Source organism: Petaurus breviceps, unplaced genomic scaffold (assembly GCF_028583685.1).
Source record: "Petaurus breviceps papuanus isolate PSGF00001 unplaced genomic scaffold, PetGlider_PUasm1.0 118, whole genome shotgun sequence".
NCBI lineage: Eukaryota > Metazoa > Chordata > Mammalia > Diprotodontia > Petauridae > Petaurus > Petaurus breviceps.
Window position 1 is genome coordinate 16757675 of NW_027185616.1, and position 20151 is coordinate 16777825.

Genomic DNA, 20151 nt, shown 5'->3' on the forward strand with positions numbered 1-20151 from the left:
AATATATAACAACCTTCATGACCTTTGAGGTCATAAAGGTCACCCAGGTCTAGTCAAACAGATTCATTATCTCATACCTCCTTCAATGAAATAAAAGTTGAACAAATGGAATCATAATCTCACAAGTCTCCTAAGGAAACAAACCTAGTAAAACAGACTCTTTAGGTAAACTAAGTCAGGTTACATTAAACACTGAGTTTGCAAAATCCTAAATAAACAAAGCTACAAGATTACGTTTGAAAGAAGTCACAAAGGGTCAGTTCATGTCACAAAGATAACCAGAAGCTCAACAGTGAAATGTTTTAAAATGAAATCTTTTTGGAAGATTTTAAAGATGCTGTATTCCTTTCTTTCTCTCAATTTGGTTTCTTATCTCACAAATGTCAAGTCTGCCCTTAAAACAATCATTCCGTGATTCAGGATTGTTCTTTTTTGTTTGCTTGTTTTCTCTTCTTTTGCCAGGTGAGGTTAATATTAACAGGAAACAGTCCTGTCAAATACCCATGAGAAACTGCATAATAAAATGTAATAAAAGGAAAAATGAAAGATTCCCATCACAGCTATGCGACCCTGGATAAGTAATTTAAACTGTAATTATAGGTTACTCTCTAAGACTGTAAATTGCAGAGAAGGTGCTGACCTATATTGGTTCAGGAAGTTTTCTCCCCCCGGAGTTTTTTTTTTTTCCTATATCAGTGAAATCACAAATTCATTCCTTATCCTTATCAATTTACCTGTGTTTCCTTCCAACTCTAAATCAATGAAATTTATGAGCCTTACATTCTTAATCATTCTTAGTCAGTCAAAGTAGACTGTTACCCAGTCAGTACCTGTGTGTTAATCAGCCAGGGCTAGCCTTGCCTCAGTTTCCTCCTCTATAAAATGAAGAGATTGAACTCAGTAGCCTCTAAGGTCTCTTGCAACTCTAAATTTATGATCCTATGATCCCATTATCCTCTGACTGAACCAGGACTGGGAACTTAGCCAACTTGCACACTTGTCACCCTCTCCAATGCCCTCGAGTCCCCTTTAGCATCAAGGACTTCATCCAACTGCCCTCTCAGAAGAGGGCTGATTCCATTGGGAGCTGATTCCATTCCTTCACCGCTCCCAAGACTCTAAGATGGAAGATAAATACGTCTGGGCTGAAGAGAGGAGACGGCAAGCTGAGCTTTCTTTCAGGGTGTGTATGTACAAGATGGATGGGGATAATGCAAAATGAGACAATCTCCTGCGCTCAGCATGAACCCACTTCCTCTTTGCATTAGGTAAAACTGCCCCTTCAGAGCAGAGCCAGCTCCTGCTGGAACGAAGGCAGCCTGGAGCACATCAGCAGCTTGGGCAGCTGATGAAAGCCATCACTAGAGCCTTTGATACAAGATGCATATTAGGGCACGTTGGGAAACTTGCATACGTCCCCATTCCTCCCACCCTCCGCCCCTCCCAGTGCAGCATAGGATGGCTGGCTTGTGAAAAGGAAAACCTGGAAGGAATCTTCGGCTTGCTAGGCTCTGGGCAAAACCCGAAGTGGAGCTTGGGTTCGGAAATGGAGGTGAGCGCCAGCATCTCCCCGGGGTGTGTCCACTATTTAGCCCATTAAGCATGCCCGTCCCTGGTCTCTGGTTGAAAGATGTGCCCCATTTTGTGCATACAATGACCAAGTGCTCTCAAGCATGGGAACCTGGGAGGGGTTCAACGCGCTCGTTCAGAATAATGTCAGAAGCCCCGGATTCTTCTTGCTTTGCTAGTGTGAAATCGCTTATTTATGGCTTGCATTCAGGGCCCGCTTTCCAGATAATCCCACTCTCTAAGAGGTCCGACTCATGAATGTTTATCTTTCCAATCAAGCTGAAGCTTGCAGCTTTTGTTCTCCGGGGGCATACATCAAGGTCTGCATTCTTCCCTGCACGTTTCTCCCCCCCCCCCCCCCATAGAAATGCACACTCAAGCCTCGCCTATTAATTAATCGAACACTCCAGCCTGAAAGGCAGACCTTAGGGGTCTCCCACCACAAAGGGCGAGCTTGTTTGCCAAGGGGGGCTTGGGCCGAAGTCGAATCCTTCTATTTGCCAATCCCAGGCGAAGCACCCAAGGCTAATGGGACGGACGGGGAGGAAGAAACCCAATAAAGAACTCCCACCAATCGCACACCCGTCAGATGTTGGGTTCTTAAACACTCAGGGAAAACCGAGCTGGGACAAAGCAGGGAGCCACCTAAAAGGGAGAAGAAAATAACATTTCTTTGCAAGGAGGACCGAGGAAGGGAGTGGGCAGGGTGGCATTTCTGAAGAATAAGTTCGCTCATGTACAAGCCACCCTGCTAGATGCAGAAGATAATTTTTTAAAAATTATAATTGGTATCTTTTGCTTTTTTATGAAGTTGAATTTCTGGATATATCCCACCCTCCTTCCGCTACCTGACAAGCCTTCACTTGTAACAAAGAAAAACGAAGGGGAAAAAAGCAGTTTTAACAAAATTTGTAAGCACATGAAGGGAGAGTGACAGTATAGGCAATGTTTGGCACAAATAGTTCCCCTTTCCCCTCCAACTCCTTCCTATTGAGAAATCAGTTTTAGAGTTGGGGGGAAAACAAATTAATTTTGTGTCCTGGTTAGATCAGATACTTGTGTGTTCACTTAATTCCTCATTTATAAGATGGGGATATAATGCCCACAGTACCTACTTCACCTGGCTGTGGAATATCAAATGAGATTATGTATATAAAAAAGCACTTCGCAAATCTTAAAGCACTATACAAATGTAGGTTGTTATTAATATTGTTTGCTGAATCTATCACCATGAGAAGATGTACTTAATAAGGAAGCAGGTCTTTGTTTTTCATCATGGACTCCACATAAATTTTGCATCACTGTGTAATAATAATGTGCTTTCAACTAAAGAAGATGAGATAATGTTGATAAAACTCCTGAGGCACCAAAAAGGGAGGTTTTAACTCCAGAGGAAAGAATATATTTCAGTGTCTTCTTAATTAAGAATGACTGGTGGTTGAAAACAGAACACACATATAAATTTAACCCCACTTAGGACCAGACTCATGAATAGAAATAATCAGATTTGCCACAGGATCATTTAAATGTTTAATATACAAAGGCAGATTAATGTCGAGGAAAGAAGGTTAGATTTGGAATCAAGGAGTCCTCGGTGTTTATCCAGACTGAAGCCTACTTTTCTGTACGAACAAGAGTAATTCATTAAATCTTTCTGAGTTTGACTTTCCTCATCTGTGAAATGGGGATGATGCCAACCTTACCAGGTTACTGTGAAACTGACAGAAATTGGAGTCTTCAAAATGCTGTGCAAATACTTTAGTGTGCTGTATAAATGTTGAGGTGTTTTTTTTTTTTTGAATCATTATTATACAATGCTCCTCTGTCAAATCTGTACCTACAGCAGAGGACAGAATGAAAGCAGTCTAGTCCTGTTTCCAGTAATTCAGGCAAAAAACACTTTTCCCCCTCAGCCATATTCTGATTGCAAAGGCCTTTCCATCATGTACTAACGACAGGGCAAAGTATGGCATAAATGCTCTCTTGCTGGTCTGCTCTCCCACACCATGAATACTTTAGATTGTGTATAATTCCCAGTATGGTGGCCCATACACATAGGCGCTTCATAAAAGCCATATGCTTTTGTGCAATTTCCTCTTCTTTATTAGGAGAAATGCCACTACCCGAAGTGTAAAGGGTTTGGAAGGGCGTATTTATTATAGATAAATTGCTCCTAGATGCCCAATACTGGCAAAAGAACCTCGAGCTTGTGTCATAACTTTCTTGTCTCTGAGCCTCTGAAGGTTTGTTAAGAGCGATGGAGAAAGTGTGAATAATTGTTAAGCCTTTTTTCTTTGACTTTGAAAAAGTAGAACTGTGGAAGATTCTTGAGTTACTCTTAACTAAGCTTTTAACAACCATAGCAGTTCACCAAAAGGAAAATGGGGTGGGGGGGGTATCTTACATCTGGGCAAGTTGCAATAGGACTGAGTCTCTAGGACTCAGTTTCCTCATCTGTGAAATGGGAACATTTAATATCACCTACTCTTTGTGACACTGCTTTGTGTACACTTTGTGACACTATGGTGTGACCATAGCACACCAATACTGTTGATGGCGATTTTCTTGGCAAAGATACTGGAGCGGTTGGCCGTTATCTTCTCCAGCAGATTAAGACAAACAGAGGTTGTGACTTGCCAAGGTCACACAAACAGAAAATGTTTATATTGGGATTTGAACTCAGGTCTTCCTCACTCCAGGCCCAGGGTTCATCCACAGAGCCATCTATCTGCCTCCTGTAATGAGCTATATAAATGCTAGCTATTATTATTATTCTGTTCCCTTTTACAGTAAAGACTGGCAGAATGTTAAGGAGACAAAAATATCCTTCAGGTCTATGCAAGTTTCCCAGTACAATTGAGATTATAGTTACTCCTTTAACCCTTACTTTGCATTCTTGCCTCCAGGGTAAGCATGTCCTCCTGAGACTGAGTCACAGAAGAGGTGGAGCCTTTGAAATGGAAGGTACCCCAAAGGTTATATGATCCAGCCTATACCTAAATTGGATTCTCCTCAGTTTCCCACTTCTTCTAAGCAGCCCAGTCTACAGATTAATAGTCTCTCTCTCCAAAAATCTGTTACATAAAACCACTTGTTTTATGTAAGAATCATAGGTTTTCAGAACATGAAATAATGTTAGAATTCTTTTTTTTTTCCTTCTGTAGGCTTTGGGACCATTTTTTTTTTACTGAATTTAAATATTATTCAGCATTTCAGAAATGTCTTCCTTTCTGAGCTCTATAATAATAATAAAAATAATAATAACTCAAATTTATAAAGTGCTTCAAGGTTTTCAAAGTACTTTACATGGATTCTTTCATTTGCAGCCAGAAACCAGTAATAAGTCTGTGCATGATAAAGCAGTTTTTTCCTCTGTGATACTCCAGTGAACTTGTGATTCCAGTACTGTGGTCACTCCCTCTAATGGTACATGTATCAGAAGCCCACCTGTATCTCTATTTTATACCTGTATCTATATAGACTCTATTCTATAATTTATATCAATCTATCCCTTCCACATTGTGGGGGTTAGGGGCATAGCACCCCAGTGATTGGGAAAATCTGTGTAAAAAATTTTGGCCCTCTTTTCATATCAGAGAAGTCAATTATTATGGTATTAAAAGATAACAATACTATACATATGTTTTATGCATTTCTGACTTTCTAAACTTTTTCTGTATTGTTTGTTGACCTTCATGTGTCATCTTAAGCTTCCACAAAACTCCCCCAAAATTCCCCTTTAATTTATTATGCCAACCCATGATATATGGAAACTGTGATGGGGAAGGTCACGGAAGGGATAACTGTACTTGAGTTATCCTCCATTTCATCTCACAAAGCCATCACAGAGATTCTCTGCCTCTCCCCACCCCCCACATAAGTTCAGGGGTCCTTCCTTGCATTCTCAGCACTTGAATGCCAGTGGAAGTGGGCACTACATGTATCATTAGCTCCATTTTTACAGATGAAGAAAATGCAGAGCAGAGAGGCTAAGTGATTTACCCTTGGTCACACAGTTAATAAGCATCAGAAGAAGCATTAAAACCTAGTCTGTTTCTGACTCCAAATTCAGTCTTCATGCCTCATACCATGATGCCTCTATGTAAAAGAAGGTGCTGTGTTTTCACTCCTAAAGAACTGAAAGCCTACTTTTTTTAAGACTAGAAGGATGTGAAGACTGAGAGCCTATTTAGAAAAAGGAATAATTCATGTCTTGGAGATTATTGTTCTCAAGAAAAGAAGACCCCCCCCCCCCACAATGGGGGAAGGAAGAAGAAAAAGAAAGAAAGAAAGAATTTTACATAATAACTTTATTATATATTTAAAAGGAATAGCAAGTTGTACATAATAAATTTTCAGTTTCATGTGGAATCATTTTTTTTATTCTGGTATGTTACAGAAATACTTGTTTTATACCATAAATTAAAAATAAAATAAAAAAAATATATAAAAAGAAACAAATTAATATCTCAGAGCCTTCTGAAGACAAATTATTTTATGTTCATTAAGTAGATACAAGGGAAGGGAGAGTAGATGGTAACTGGACTAACCAATGATACCTAATGATTCTAGAATTAACATTTTGGGCTGAGCCTGAGAGAGGTCAGTCTCTTGGTAGTTTATACTAGAATGAAATGAGACAGTAGTAGGTCATTCAACAATTAACAAAAGGAGATTTTCTTAATTGTATCAGAAGGATATCCAGCATTGAGGACACCCCCAAATTGATTCAGCTGAATGACGATCTCTTGCCTGCATTGCCCATCATGGTCTGCCAGACAAACATCACAGAGAATGCCCGGAGCTCCTCCTGGCTGTTTAGCTTTCAGCACCCAGCAAGTGATAGAAAATCTGAACCTTTGGTCCCCTGAACCAATCAAGTCTCAAAGATTGTTTTAATTAAAAACTAGCCTAAATTGCATGGGAACATGGGTTAAGATAGTAGCATACTTATCATAAAAATGCCTCCTTTGCCATCTTCTGCCATGAGACAGACTAAGGAAATGTGTGCACGAGAAGGAAAGAAGCAGGGTGACCGTGAGCTATTTCAGCACCATAACAATGATAACATGGGCACATATAGTACGTTTTGAGGTTTACAAACCGTTTTGCATTTATCTCGTCAATCAAAAGTTAACATCTAGTCATTTACCCACTTATATAATGCTTCTTTCGGAATGACCTTCCTAGACGTTGTTATCCAGTCACGTCCAACTCTTCGTGACCCTATTCAGAGTTTTTGTGGCAAAGATATTGTAATGGTTTGCCATTTCCTTCTCCAACTTATTCTTAGATGAGAAAACTGAGGCAAACAGAGTTAAGTGACTTGCCTAGGGTCACACAACTAGTAAGAGTTTGAAGCCAGATTTGAACTCAGGAAGAGAGTCTTCTGGACTTCAGGTCTGGTGCTCTATCCCTTGTGCCACCTTGCTGTCCTTTCCTAGTCTATACTGGAATGAAAATTCCTTGGAGACAAAATGGGACCCCTCATTTAGGATCACTGATTTAGAGCTAGAAGTAACTTTGATGTTGCCCAGCCTCACCCCTCCTTATCTTATAGTTGGGAAAACTTGGATTCAGAGAAGTTAGGTGGTTTTGCCCACAGTCACAAAGCTAAAAAGTGTCAGAGTAGCAACATGAACACCCCTTCTACCTTACCTGAAACTTGAAATCTCCCTCTGGGTCATATTGGCTCTGAAAGTGAGCTGCTGCTTTATCTTACTGAGGCCTACGTGACCATGCTGCTTCTTTGTGTCTCCTCATTAACATGATCTGCGTTTTCCAGTTCCCCTTTATGTCTTGCTTTTTCTCTTAGAATGTGAGCTCCTTGAAGGTAGGGACTGACTTGCTTGTATATTTGTATTTTGATCACTTAGCACACAGTTTCTGGAATATAGTACATAGCAAGCTATTAATAATTGCTCTCTTTCAATCTCTCTCTTTCTCTTCCATCTGTCATCTATCTATCTGTCTAGCTATCTACCTATGTATCTATACATGCATCTACCTATCTATCTGTTCATCCATACATCAGTCTACATATCCATCCATCTGTATCTGTCCATCCATCTGTCTATCTATCCATCCATCTGTCCATCAATCATCTTCCAACTCTGATCATAGGGAGCTTTCTACTCTTCCACACTGCCTCTCTTTGTATCCCTTCATGTATTTTTTTTTTTTTTGCTTTTTGGAGGGCAATTGGGGTTAAGTGACTTGCCCAAAGTCACATGGCTAGTAAGTGTGTCAAGTGTCTGAGGTGGGATTTGAACTCAGGTCCATCTGACTCCAGGGCTGGTGCTCTCTTTACTGCACCACCTAGCTGCCATCCTACATGTATTTTTTATCCCATACCTAACTTGGTATTGTTTCTAGTAGGGCTTCAGTAGATATTTGATGAACTGATTTGGAATAGAATGGATTTTTGGAAGCAATTACAAGATCACTTGATGAAGTAGGTGGGTGTAGCAGCAAGCACCCCAAGCGCGTAGGGTTTGCTGCCCATACAGGTTCTTGGATCTGCTTTGTTAAAGGAAAGCAACTCAAAATGGTTTAACAAGCTTACTTTAATCAGTCAGACATATATCGTTTACCTTGTTCAGGGGAAAAAGGTCAGCACCCCAAACTTCAAAATATACAGACAGAATTATCAAGACATTAACAGATCAAGTAGACAGCTTTCCAAACTGTCCAACCATTACATCCATACCCAGTCAACATCTGGGTTTCCACATCTGGGTTTTTCAAAGCCAGGGGACTCTTAACAATGGCTTCCCAGAATTCAGATCAAATCACAGAACACTTCTCAAAGTGAGTCCCAAAACAAAGCTACACATCAGGGCTTATATAGCCTTCTCCTGGCTCAGAGAATGTAACAACCCCATTGACTCACTGGCCAATCAAGAAGTATCTACTGAAAAACAAGCCTCCCTCCCCAGACTTCAGGTGCACATTAGCCTAGGGGCAGGGAAGATCTTTAAAATTTACATTCCCATTACAGTGGGTTACCAAGCTGAGTAATACAGTTCTGAGTTTAATGATAAAAATGTGGTGGAGACATCATGTTGTAGTAGATAAAGTCAACTTTGCAGTCAGGAAGACTTGCTTCTTACACATACTGACTGTGGGACCCTGGGCAAGTCCTTTAACTTCGAGATACCCCAGGCATTTCTCTAAGGCCATAAATTGCAGAGCAAGTGGGAATCAGTTTTGATAGGAGTCTCCATGTCAGTACCAATCAAAGTACAGGTCTAGTCCTCACCCCTCCAAAAAAGAAGTCCAGGGTTCAAATTCTACCTTTAATGCTTGCTCACTCTATGACTTCAGATAACCCTCTTGGTTCTTAATTTTTCCATTTACCTGACTTTACATGACTTCTGAGACTCTTCTAATTCTAGATGGATGAGCCTGTGGTGAGCTGAAAAACTGTCATGTTGAAGATGTACAAGTACGCAGAATTCTGGGTCTGGTGTCAAGAAATACTGAGTTCAAATTCAACCTTGCCCGCTTGTTAGTTGTGTGATCCTGGGTGAGTCACTTAACTTATCTGTCTCAGTTTACTCAACCTTAAAACAGGGATAATATCACCTACCTCCCAGGGTTATTGTGAGGATAAAATGAATTAATATTTGTGAAACCTTTTGTGAACTTTAAAGCCCAATAAATGTTAGAAATTATTATTTCAATACCAATCCCTCAACTAGAAAAGTGACTGAAATGCAAGAATATAAACATGTGTGTGTGTTCCTCGGATTTCATAAGTTCATTGGTGTGAGGAGTTCCTGGAGAGAATACTCCCTCTCCTTCCCTAATGAGGATGATTTATGGCTGTCTTATCATTTATAATCTAGGACAGGGGTTTTTAAACTTTTTTCACTCAACCCTTTTCTCCTGAGAAATTTTTACTCAATCGCGGGTGTATAGGTGTGTGTGTGTGTGTGTGTGTGTGTTTATATATATATATATATATATATTAGTCACACAAATAAAAAATTTACTGATAGCAAATCATAAAGAAATTTATTTTATAACAATTCTTTGATATACATAGAATTTTTACCATTTATAAAAGATGAAAGCTAATGTGCATACTAATGAGTGAATGCTGTGTTCAGAACCAGGGCTACAGTGAACCCTCATGATGCAACATGGACAACACCTTGGATTCATCATACATTTGATCTTGAATTAAATTTTGGTCATTACACATTTAGAAACCTTTTGCTATTGCCAAATTTTTGGGACCCCCACATTTAGTCACATGACCCCACAGTTTAAGAAGTGCTTGTCTAGGACACCAAGAAATTAAGTGATTTATTTCCCAGGATCTCATAGGCAGCGAGTTTCAGATGCATGGCTTGATTCCAGGTTCTTCCTAACCCAGAGGGTGGTTCTCTGACCACTGGAGGCAACACACTTTCTTGAGTGTGAATTGCGAACTGAAAATACCCACACGTTTCCACAGCGTCAATTTAGAAAATGAATTAAAATCGTTTTTCAGACACAATTATTTGGTTCAGAGGTCACCTCTGCTTTTAGGAATCCCTAGCTCCTTCTAAAGGCTAAAATCCAAGGACTGTCACCTTCACTACAACTTGCCCAATGACTTTAGCTGTTAATGTTCTCTCACTCTGAGAAGTAAGTTGTACTTATTTTGTATATTTTTATAAACTTAATTCTATGGAAATAAGTTGCATCTTCTGGAAGATGGAAGCTTCTTGAGGGAATGGATTGTTTTATTTTTGCTTTTGTATCCGTAGCGTCTAGCACAGTGCCTGATGCATACAAAATAGGCATTTAATAAATGCTTTTTGAATAGATGAATGGATAAATTATGATTAGCTTCAAAGTGTGTCATGATCTTGCTAGAAATATTTTTTTACATTCAATTCTTTTTTTCCAAACAAGCTTTGTCCTCAATCTAAATTTAGCTGTTCAGCTATCATTCTCACAGTTAATCACCTTTTCACACAAACCAAATCTCTGACCTTTTCAATGTGGCGATCAGTCTTGGCAGTGATTAGGCATCATCATGAATCTCTAATTTATATCAGCCTTCTGGGCTAGGCAAAAAAAAAAGAAAAGAAAAGAAAAGAAAAAAATACTACTCACCATTTACTTTATCTCCTAAATTTCTTTTGACACTTTGTTATGTCATTGCAGAACTGTTTGACTTCACTCTTCATTAGGCCTCTTTCCAAACAGCAACCACTCATTTTAATACTGACTTAAATCAGTACACGCTAGTATTCCTTAACATTGCTCATGTCCACAAGACTATCCCTACCAGTGGAAACATCTGCAAATTCAATAGTTTGCACATGAGTGGTTAAAGAGGGGAATTTTTCTTTTCTTTTAATTTACATTGAATGGTGAACATTCACCATTCCCGTAATTTAGACTAATTAGCTACTTGTGGATTAATTTGTTCTTCAATGTTGTCTGTCTATATACCTTACAGGGGATACAAAGAATTCTCTCTCTCTCTCTCTGTCTCTCTCTCTCTCTCTCTCTCTCTCTCTCTCTCTCTCTGTCTCTGTCTCTCTCTCTCTCTCTCTGTCTCTCTCTCTCTCTCTCTCTCTCTTTCTCTTTCACACTCACACACACAAACACACACACACACACACACTTTCCTCCTCTTCACTACCATTTCTGTCCTTCACCTTGTATTCTCACTTATAGTAAAAAAAAAACAAAAACAAAAACAAAGAAACCAAAAAGGGGAAAAGAAGTGATTTCTGAGACCTCCTCTGACCCTGATTTTCTATTAATGTCTCTGGTCCACTTAGCCCTGAGGACAGCTGGATTATGACCCAGCATTCTGCACTCTCATATCCTATTGGGCAAGAGGAATTACTCACCGGGAGGCTCATTGAGGAGGTCCCCTGATGTGGGGAGATGAGAGGGATATGATAGTTAATGAGATAGCTAAAATAGCTCCTTACCTGTGGAATAAGGGGTTCAAATTAGATCATCATTAAGGTGCCTTCCAACTCTAAAATCCTATTATCCTATATAATTTAAGTAATCATAAAGGACCACAATGAATGGTTTCGAATTACCACTTTGGGGCATTGTGGAATATGGACACATACACACACGTACACACACACAAATACACATTGAATTTGGAGGAGGACTTGGGTTCAAATCCTGCAGGATTCATTTACTATCTGTGTGACATTGGGAAATCACTTAACCTCTGTGCTCTCCATGATAAAATGAGGGAATTGTTTTGAATGACCTTCAAGATTCATCCCAACTTTAAACCTATACTACAGAGTAGCAGAACATCATTAGCATCCTCTAGTGCATTTTAGGATCCTCTAGTTCAAATCTCACCCCAGCACCATTTTACAAATGAGAAAACTGAGGGACAAGAAAGGTTAAGGAACTTTTATCTAAGGTCATGCAGACGGCAAGGCAGGGCTCAAACACAATTCTTATGACTGTATCTAGCTAGGTGATGCAAGTGAACAGAGTTCTGAACTTGAAATCTAGCTTCATACACTTCCTAGCTGTGTAACCCTGAGCAAGGCATTTAACAGCTGTCTGACTCAGTTTCCTCAACTGTAAAATGGGGCTAATAATAGCACATATCTTCCAGGGTTGTGGTGAGGATAAAATGAACTAATATTTGTAAAATGCTTAATACAGTACCTAGTTCATAGTAGGTAATTAATCAATGCTTGTTTGCTTCCCTTCCCTACATGTTGTTGGTCAGTTATGTCCAACTCTTTGTGACCCATTTGGGGTTTTCTTGGCAAAAAATACTGGCTTGGTTTACATTTCCTTCTCCAGCTACAGAGGAAGAAACTGAGGCAAACAGGGTTAAGTGACTTGCCCAAGGTCATACAACTAGTAAGTATCTGGGGCCAGATTTGAACTCAGGTCTTCCTGACTTCAAGCCTGGCACTCTATCCACTGTACCACCTAGCTGCTCTCTTCCCTTCTCTACTAATTAGAAATGAATGAGAGAACATTTATTAATCTATTACTGTGTGCAAACATTAATATCAATCAGTTATTAACTATTATTTATAATTGATTAATGTAGTATTTTAAGTTTTACTAAGCATTTTTTAGATATTAATTCATTTGAGACTCTCCATAATTTAATGTAGCAATGCAACATTCACAGCACCAATGATCACTATAAATATGCTGGCATAGTTGCTCGATCACAAAATATAACAGACTCCCCATATATAAGACAGAAGTAAAACATTTACTTAAGACACCAGAAAACTGAATCCCAAAACCAGTAAGCCAATTCCATCATGGCAGCGGAGAAGTTAATAAGTCATAACAGCACAGAGAGTCACAGCATCCTTTAGCCTTCCCACAAACCAACGTATACTCACAAGTCTGTCTTCCTCTAATGTGTCCTCTCCTCCCTTCAGTCTAGCTGCTCTGATTCCCAGCCTCCTGTGGGCTCTACTTCACCCTTCAACAAACTCCTCCCACCACAGGCTCCATGTGATTGCATTCAGCCTATTAGGGGGCAGAGTATATTCTCAAAACACAAAAAGGTCTTCAGATTTTCTTAGGTTTATTAAGGGGCAGGGAAGATCTTCAAATCCGCATTACCATTACACTTAATGAGGTAGAGATCACAGGTATTATTAGACAACTTGTATAAGTGAGGAAACTGAGGCACAGAGAGGTGAAATGATTGTTTATGGACACAGAACTAGTGAGGAAATGATCCTGTGGTAACATTACCAATTGCGCTTGGTATTTAAGATGAAAAAAAAAAGCCATCTCATCAGAAAAAGGATCCCAGGAAGCATAAGAGTAAATGTATAAAAGTAATCCCTCTTGTCAGTGACTTACTTGCCCATGTTGCTAATATAGTTTATGGGAATAATCAAGAGATAATGTTAACTGAGTGGTGCACTATCAAATGTAATGATCCCCTGCTGCTAGATAAGTACCAAGGAGTAGAACTCTTTATTTTCCAACCAACAGAAACGACTTGGGTGGTGCATGGATCTCCATTACACAGCCGTTATTTCTATTTTTCCATTATTAACAAGAATGTAATCTTTCTTTATTTTTCTGAGGAATTTTTGTGGTGGGTCATTTTACTTCTACTTATTATATTAATAGGGTCTTATCAGACTGGAGGGGGTTATCTCATAGTACTTACTGAGTATCCCAAAAGTTTTAGTGCAGTTTTAAGCTTTAACACTTTAAAGTCTATGGGACCTTCTTGAGAAAGTAGGAACTTTCCAACTTCCTTAGAATGTTGGATATAGCTTATACATGTTAGGCAATACATTTTAATAAGCATTTCAGTGTAACAATAACAAAGTACTCTAGAAAAAAAATAATTGCTGTATGTGGCAGCAAGCACCCCAAGCTTCCCCAGGGTCGCTGCCACCACAGGTCCTTGGATCTGCTTTGATAAAGGAAAGCAACTCAAAATGGGTTAACAAGCTTACTTTATCAGTCAGACATGTATCGTTTACCTAGTTCAGGGGAAAAAGGTCAGCACCCAGAACTTCAAAGTATACAGACAGAATTATCAAGACAGAAACAGATCAAGTAGACAGATTTCCAAACTGTCCAACCATTACAAACAACATGTGGGTTTCAAAGCCGGGAGCCTCTGGACAACGGCTTCCCAGAATCCAGATCAAATCACAGAACACTTCTCAAAGTGAGCCCCAAAACAAAGCTACACATCAGGGCTTATATAGCCTTCTCCTGGCTCAGAGAATGTAACAACCTTATTGACTCACTGGCCAATCAAGAAGTATCTACTGAAAAACAAGCCTCCCACCCCAGGCTCCAGGTGCACTTTAGCCTAGGGGCAGGGAAGATCTTACAAATTTACATTCCCATTATACTGTATAAACATAAGGTATTATTTATAATAAATGGCTTAGTTCTCTAAAGCTATGGTGAAGGACCACAAGATCTGGCAAATTCCATGAAACTGGAAAGACTTTGAGTATAGGTATGTCAGCAGACCATTGATCCAAAGGCCAACCCAGCTAACAGTGAAGAGACTCATCACCAGAGAGCTGGCTGCTAGTTAAATGATTTCTTGGCCATGTCATGATACATTTGCCATTGTTGTTTTCCATTGTGTTTCACTCTTTATGACCCCATTTGGGGTTTTCTTGACAAAGATATTGGAGATGGTCGCCATTTCCTTCTCCAGTATCATGACACAGACAAAAATACAAATTGGCCTTCAGTCTTACACAACTCCTTTCTGACTCTTCAGTGGTAGGCACAAAATGATGAAAAAGGGGGCAGAGGGTGCCAAGAATCAAACAATTCTTATACCCTCTAAAATATTAATTGTTGTTTCTTTTAATGTGTGAATTTTGTCCAAAAACTGAGTTGACATGCTACTGGAGGAACAAAACCACTAGATAGATGGATAGGCAGATATTGATATACATATTTTTCATTACACATCAAAGTAGAATGCTTAAAGAAATTAAAGCAAAATAGGAGAATGGCTAGTAGGTTTTCCTTGGAGAGATTAATAAAGGATTTAATGAAGTTGGTTTCATTGTGTACCCAAAGACAACCAGAAAGAGCATTTCACAGGATACTTACTAGTTATATGACCTTGAACAATATATTTAATCTCTCTGAGTATCAGCTTCTTAATCTGTAAAATGAGGGTTGTGGACTGTATAATTTCTAAGTTCAGAGTGAGAGAAGTGAAAACTTCTCAGACTATATTCTAAAATCTAGTAAGGCTTTTCGTGGGAAACAGGCCCAAGTTCCCTTTCACCAGAGATCACATGATTTACAACGACTCAAAACTCAGGGCAGTAGGGAGTCACCCCTCTCCTCAGTGCCTCCTCAGCACAAGATATGCCAAATAAGGACAGAAATGCTTTCTCAATTGTACATTGGGTGGTCTACTGTTTCCTTGTTCCCATACTTGAGGTAGATTGCAATGCTTAGATTGTACACCTAACTTCCAGCCAATGGAAGAAAAGGGTCAGGAGGGGTGTGGGGGAGAATTCTGGGTTAGGGCTTTATAACTTTGCCATTTCCTTTTGTAAATTGCTTCTCCTACCTGACCGTTTGTCAGGAGAGTGGTCCTTTCTCGACATCACATTAGACCATTCTTTTCTGCTTCCTACCTTGAGAAATCCCTGAGTATTATTTGGGTGATGATTTCTATTGCACACGGTTTCTGGGGTTCACACAGTTCCCTTTCAAATCTAAATATGTAATTTGATGATCCTATGACTCTGTGACACTTGGCCATCTTGCAGTATTTACAATGATCATCAGTAAATAGACCACCACAAATGTAATTGTTGCCCATGTACCAACATCAATTGGAGAAGGTAAATCAATAAAGAAAGTTTATGAGGAGCTTGATAAGAGACTTCAAGATCTGTCAGCATATACCATAAGAGTCTATGATTTCAATGTAAATATAAGTGAAGGGAAGAAAAAATTATTGGGGATCAATAAAAAAAAGAATATTATGCAGAAGCCTTGTGTCTGTATGTCATCAACACTTTGTTCAAGGAGAGCCTTGGAATCTGTAGGCCATGATAAACATCTATTGACTTCATAAAAAGTGAAATTGATTATGTCTCACTGGACAGCCAATGACTATTTATAGATGTTGTCTTGGAGTAGAATTGGCTGCGTATATGCAGTCACATCATTGAATAGTTTGAGTGAAGGTCAAAACACATTCCACTTTAGAAGAAAGCAGAAAAACAAGAAGACATTGTAGGACAATATTACAGCTTAAAAATCAACCTGTCTGAACAAACTGTCAACTTCAAAAGTGCGTAAATTGACAAAAGTGTGATCATTTCTTCTATCACCATTTCTTAGAGAAGTTAAGCTATGCAAAATGACCACCAAAATGAGGAAAGTTAAAGAGTTGGTAAACTACTTAAGAGAAGTAATCTTTGATCTCCTAGTCAGGCAAAGAAACATGGTGGTCAAGGATAATACTGATTTAAAGTATAAACTCATTTGCATGACATTAAGAATAAAGAGGATATAAGATTATGAATAAAATCACTTTACAAAGCATCAGAAGAAAGTTGAAGTGTCTACACTTCTGCTAAGGCAGCTCATCTCTACAGCTTTCAGAAATGAAACTAGAAGAGCAACAAACGAAAATGAATTTATGGACACTGCGTGAGCCTAGGCAAGGCACATAACCTCTGCCTCAGTTTCCTCATCTGCAAAATGAGGGTGGTGGTGTCGTAATAACACCTACCACCCAGGATTGTTGTGAAGATAAATGAGAATATTTGTAATGTGCTTTGCAAACCTTAAAGCCCTATATAAATGCTAGATATCATTTTTTATTAGTATTACTATTAATAATAATAGGTAAATAAATATTTATTAAGAGCCTGCGATGTGCCAGGCACTGTGCTAAATGCTAGGGATACAAAAAGAGGCAAAAGATAGCATTTGCTTCAAGGAGCTTATAATCTAATGGGAGAAGCAACGTGCAATATATATATATATATATACATATATATATGTATGTATATATATATATATACACAAAGCAAGCAATATACAGGTTAAATAGGAAATAAAATGGAATAAATCTGCCTGTATACTTATAACTAAAGATATATTCTCATTGTCAATGGTAATAGAACCAACCGTTCAGATTCTGTCACCTCATTAGCTGATGCTGCATGAGGAAGTGGCAATAGTATTTAAGGTAACGAAGCCAAGAAGAGTAGTGCCAGCTGATTATACATATACAGAAGGAAATCCCAGAGACAGAACAATTTTAAGGTCACTCAGGGATCAGTTTTCAAGACATTAACCCGCTCCTCCCCACTATGGAAATGATAATGGATGTTTCCACCAAAGACATCAGTAACTGTCCAATTCATATTCCTACTACCTCAAGTCTTTGCAAGAATAATCTATGAACATATCTAATATATCCTTGTTGAAGACATGAGGAAAGAACAGTCTTTCATAAATAATTCTCTATAGCAGACCATGTTTTGATTTGTTTCTTTAACTCTGTTCTTATTGTTGAAGTCATAGTAATTCCTCAATATTCTGTCCTCTGGTCAAACCTTCCTTTGTAACTGTCAAAACTGAGCTAAACTGACTGACAAAGCAACTGCATCTGGCAACACATGCAAAGCTCTGCACACAGAGTCCCCACCTTTCTACTGAGAGAAGACATGGATCTTATCCTTTGTTTCCTGGAAATAAGCTTTTTCTGTGATAGTTAATCTGAATTCAACTGCCTTTTGGTCCTGTTTTAATTCAAATTATGGTAGTTGTGCGCATCATTCTTATGGTTCTGCTTTCTTCAGTTTGTATTACTTAGATATAACTCTTTTTTTTTTTTGCTTTTTCGAGGTCAATTGGGGTTAAGTGACTTGCCCAAAGTCACACGGCTAGTAAGTGTGTCAAGTGTCTGAGGCTGGATTTGAACTCAGGTCCTCCTGACTCCAGGGCTGGTGCTCTATTCACTGTGCCACCTAGCCACCCAATATAGCTCTTCTTATGTTTTCTTCATTCAACAAGCTTTCTTAATTTCTCATATTAATCATTTTTGTGATAAAACAATATTACATTCATATTCCTCAATTTGTTTAGTAATTCCCCAGTAGATGCACACCCATTTTGTTTCCAGTTTTTTGCTATGACAAAAAAGTACTTTACAGCAAACCACATCTTTATAATCATGCAACTAACTGAGAAAAACAAAGATTAGAATATTATCTTTGTCTATTTTTAAGTATTTTATTTAACAAAGTGTCAATTTAAAACTTAATAGGTTGTATTTTCATTTGGTGTGTCTCATTTAGATAGTGTGTTTTTCATCCACTTTGGTTTTCCTGTATGAATGGATAAATTAATCTCTCAGACTTATTCTTAATGATATTAGAAAAAAAATGTGAGCATATGTCTCCTTGTTTTATATCTTCTTTGGTGTTATTATTCAGCAAAATGCTGAATAATTTTCTCCGCATCCACTTCTGCCATCATATCATCTTGTGTTACTGAAATTTTTATCATGAATGTCCAATACAGAGTCTACATAAAATAACAAGGTTCTCCAAATACTGCCATTCATTGATGACATGTATTGCATCAGGCCTCAAAATATAAAATTTACTACTTGAAACCCATAAGTTTTTTTTTAAAGAGAGATTAAAAAGAGATTTTTAAAAAGAGAAATAACATCAAGAATCAACTTCTGTACTCTGGAAAAAAATGTGGATTAAAAACATAAAATGTTGTTGTTATGCATTTGAAAATACAACCTATTGAATCAGTACAATGACATGAGATGGACAACTGCTATAGATTTGAAATCAGAGGAACTGAGTTCAAATATTGGTCCTATATTTATACTCATGTGACTGTCAGACCCTATTCTAGTCATAACATCTAACACAACCTCTCAGGGACTCAGGTTCTTAATCTGTACGATGAAGGGAGTTTGACCAGAAAATGAACTGTGGCCAGAACTGAAATAAGAGAGATCAGACAGGATCAAAACTGGGAAACTGAACAATATTTTTAGTGATCATAAGTTGCTTGTGGCCACCAAGACACATCTCTTCAATAGTTTATAACCAATAATTATGGAATATAATGATCTCAGAAGAATGAAAATGTGAAGTCCCCAAAATGATGTAGGTTGTAGGAAAGATGTAGGTTGCATATGAACAAGCTGCCACATTTTATTAGCAATAACTGACAAGGGAAAAAAAAATACACTGATGTCATATAAGACCAAAAAAAAAAAATAGATGTAGACCAGTGGATCTTACATCCTTCCCTGAGATATTTAAAGAAGTAGAAAAAGAACATCATGAGGAATTTCAGGTCAGCACTTCCTTGGGGCCAGGATATAAACTATGACAAAACTTCGACTGGAGCTTGGCCAAGGTGGAAGACAAATGGTTCCTATAAGCAGTAAAGTGGGATTCTCTATCATAGAGTACCTAGGAGACGGCACATGGTGTTTTTCCCCAGAAGGAGCATATAATGGGGTCAGACTGAGAAACTCAAGAAATGCGGGGGCAGAGGGTAGAGTCAAGATGGGGGAGTAAAGGCTGGGACTCATCTGAACTCTCCCCCCAAATCCCTCCAAATGCCTTTAAATAATGACTCTAAGCAAACTCTAGAGCAGCAGAACCCACAGAGAGAGGGAAACATTTCCAGACAACTTAGAAGGGCAGCAGGATTGGTCTGTTGCACCATGGTGAGAAAGGAGCAGGGTTCAGCAGACCAGGCCCCAGAAAACCAGGGGAAGACCTCAGGCAATCGAATGAGCAGCAGCAGTGGCAGTTTCTAGACTTCTCAGCCTATTACAGGTAAGAGGATCAGACAATGCGTTCAAAGGAGATTTACAGCAGTTCCTTTGCTGGCACTAGGGGCAGGACTCTGCAGGGGCATTGCCTATACTTGGATCTGGGTGGCAGTCCTGGGTCTTAGTACCAACACAAGGGCAGGAGCACTAGCATAACAGAGCATGCAAATGCAGGGGAGCAAAGACCTTGGTCACAGTGTTGAAAAGAGCGCTTTTGTTTCTCACAAACCAGCGCATAGTACAGGAGAATAGTAAACACGCTTCTC

At 38.8% G+C, this 20151-nt stretch overlaps 1 long non-coding RNA gene across 1 annotated transcript in view; it reads left to right on the forward strand.

The window, feature by feature from the left end:
* The first annotated feature begins 719 nt into the window (after positions 1 to 719).
* The window catches only part of LOC138160182 (uncharacterized), a 42880-nt gene continuing 23448 nt past the window's right edge, over positions 720 to 20151 (forward strand). The window contains exons 1-2 of the long non-coding RNA XR_011168102.1: positions 720 to 1552; positions 8967 to 9097. This is a non-coding gene — a long non-coding RNA (uncharacterized lncRNA). The remainder of the gene's footprint in view (positions 1553 to 8966; positions 9098 to 20151) is intronic.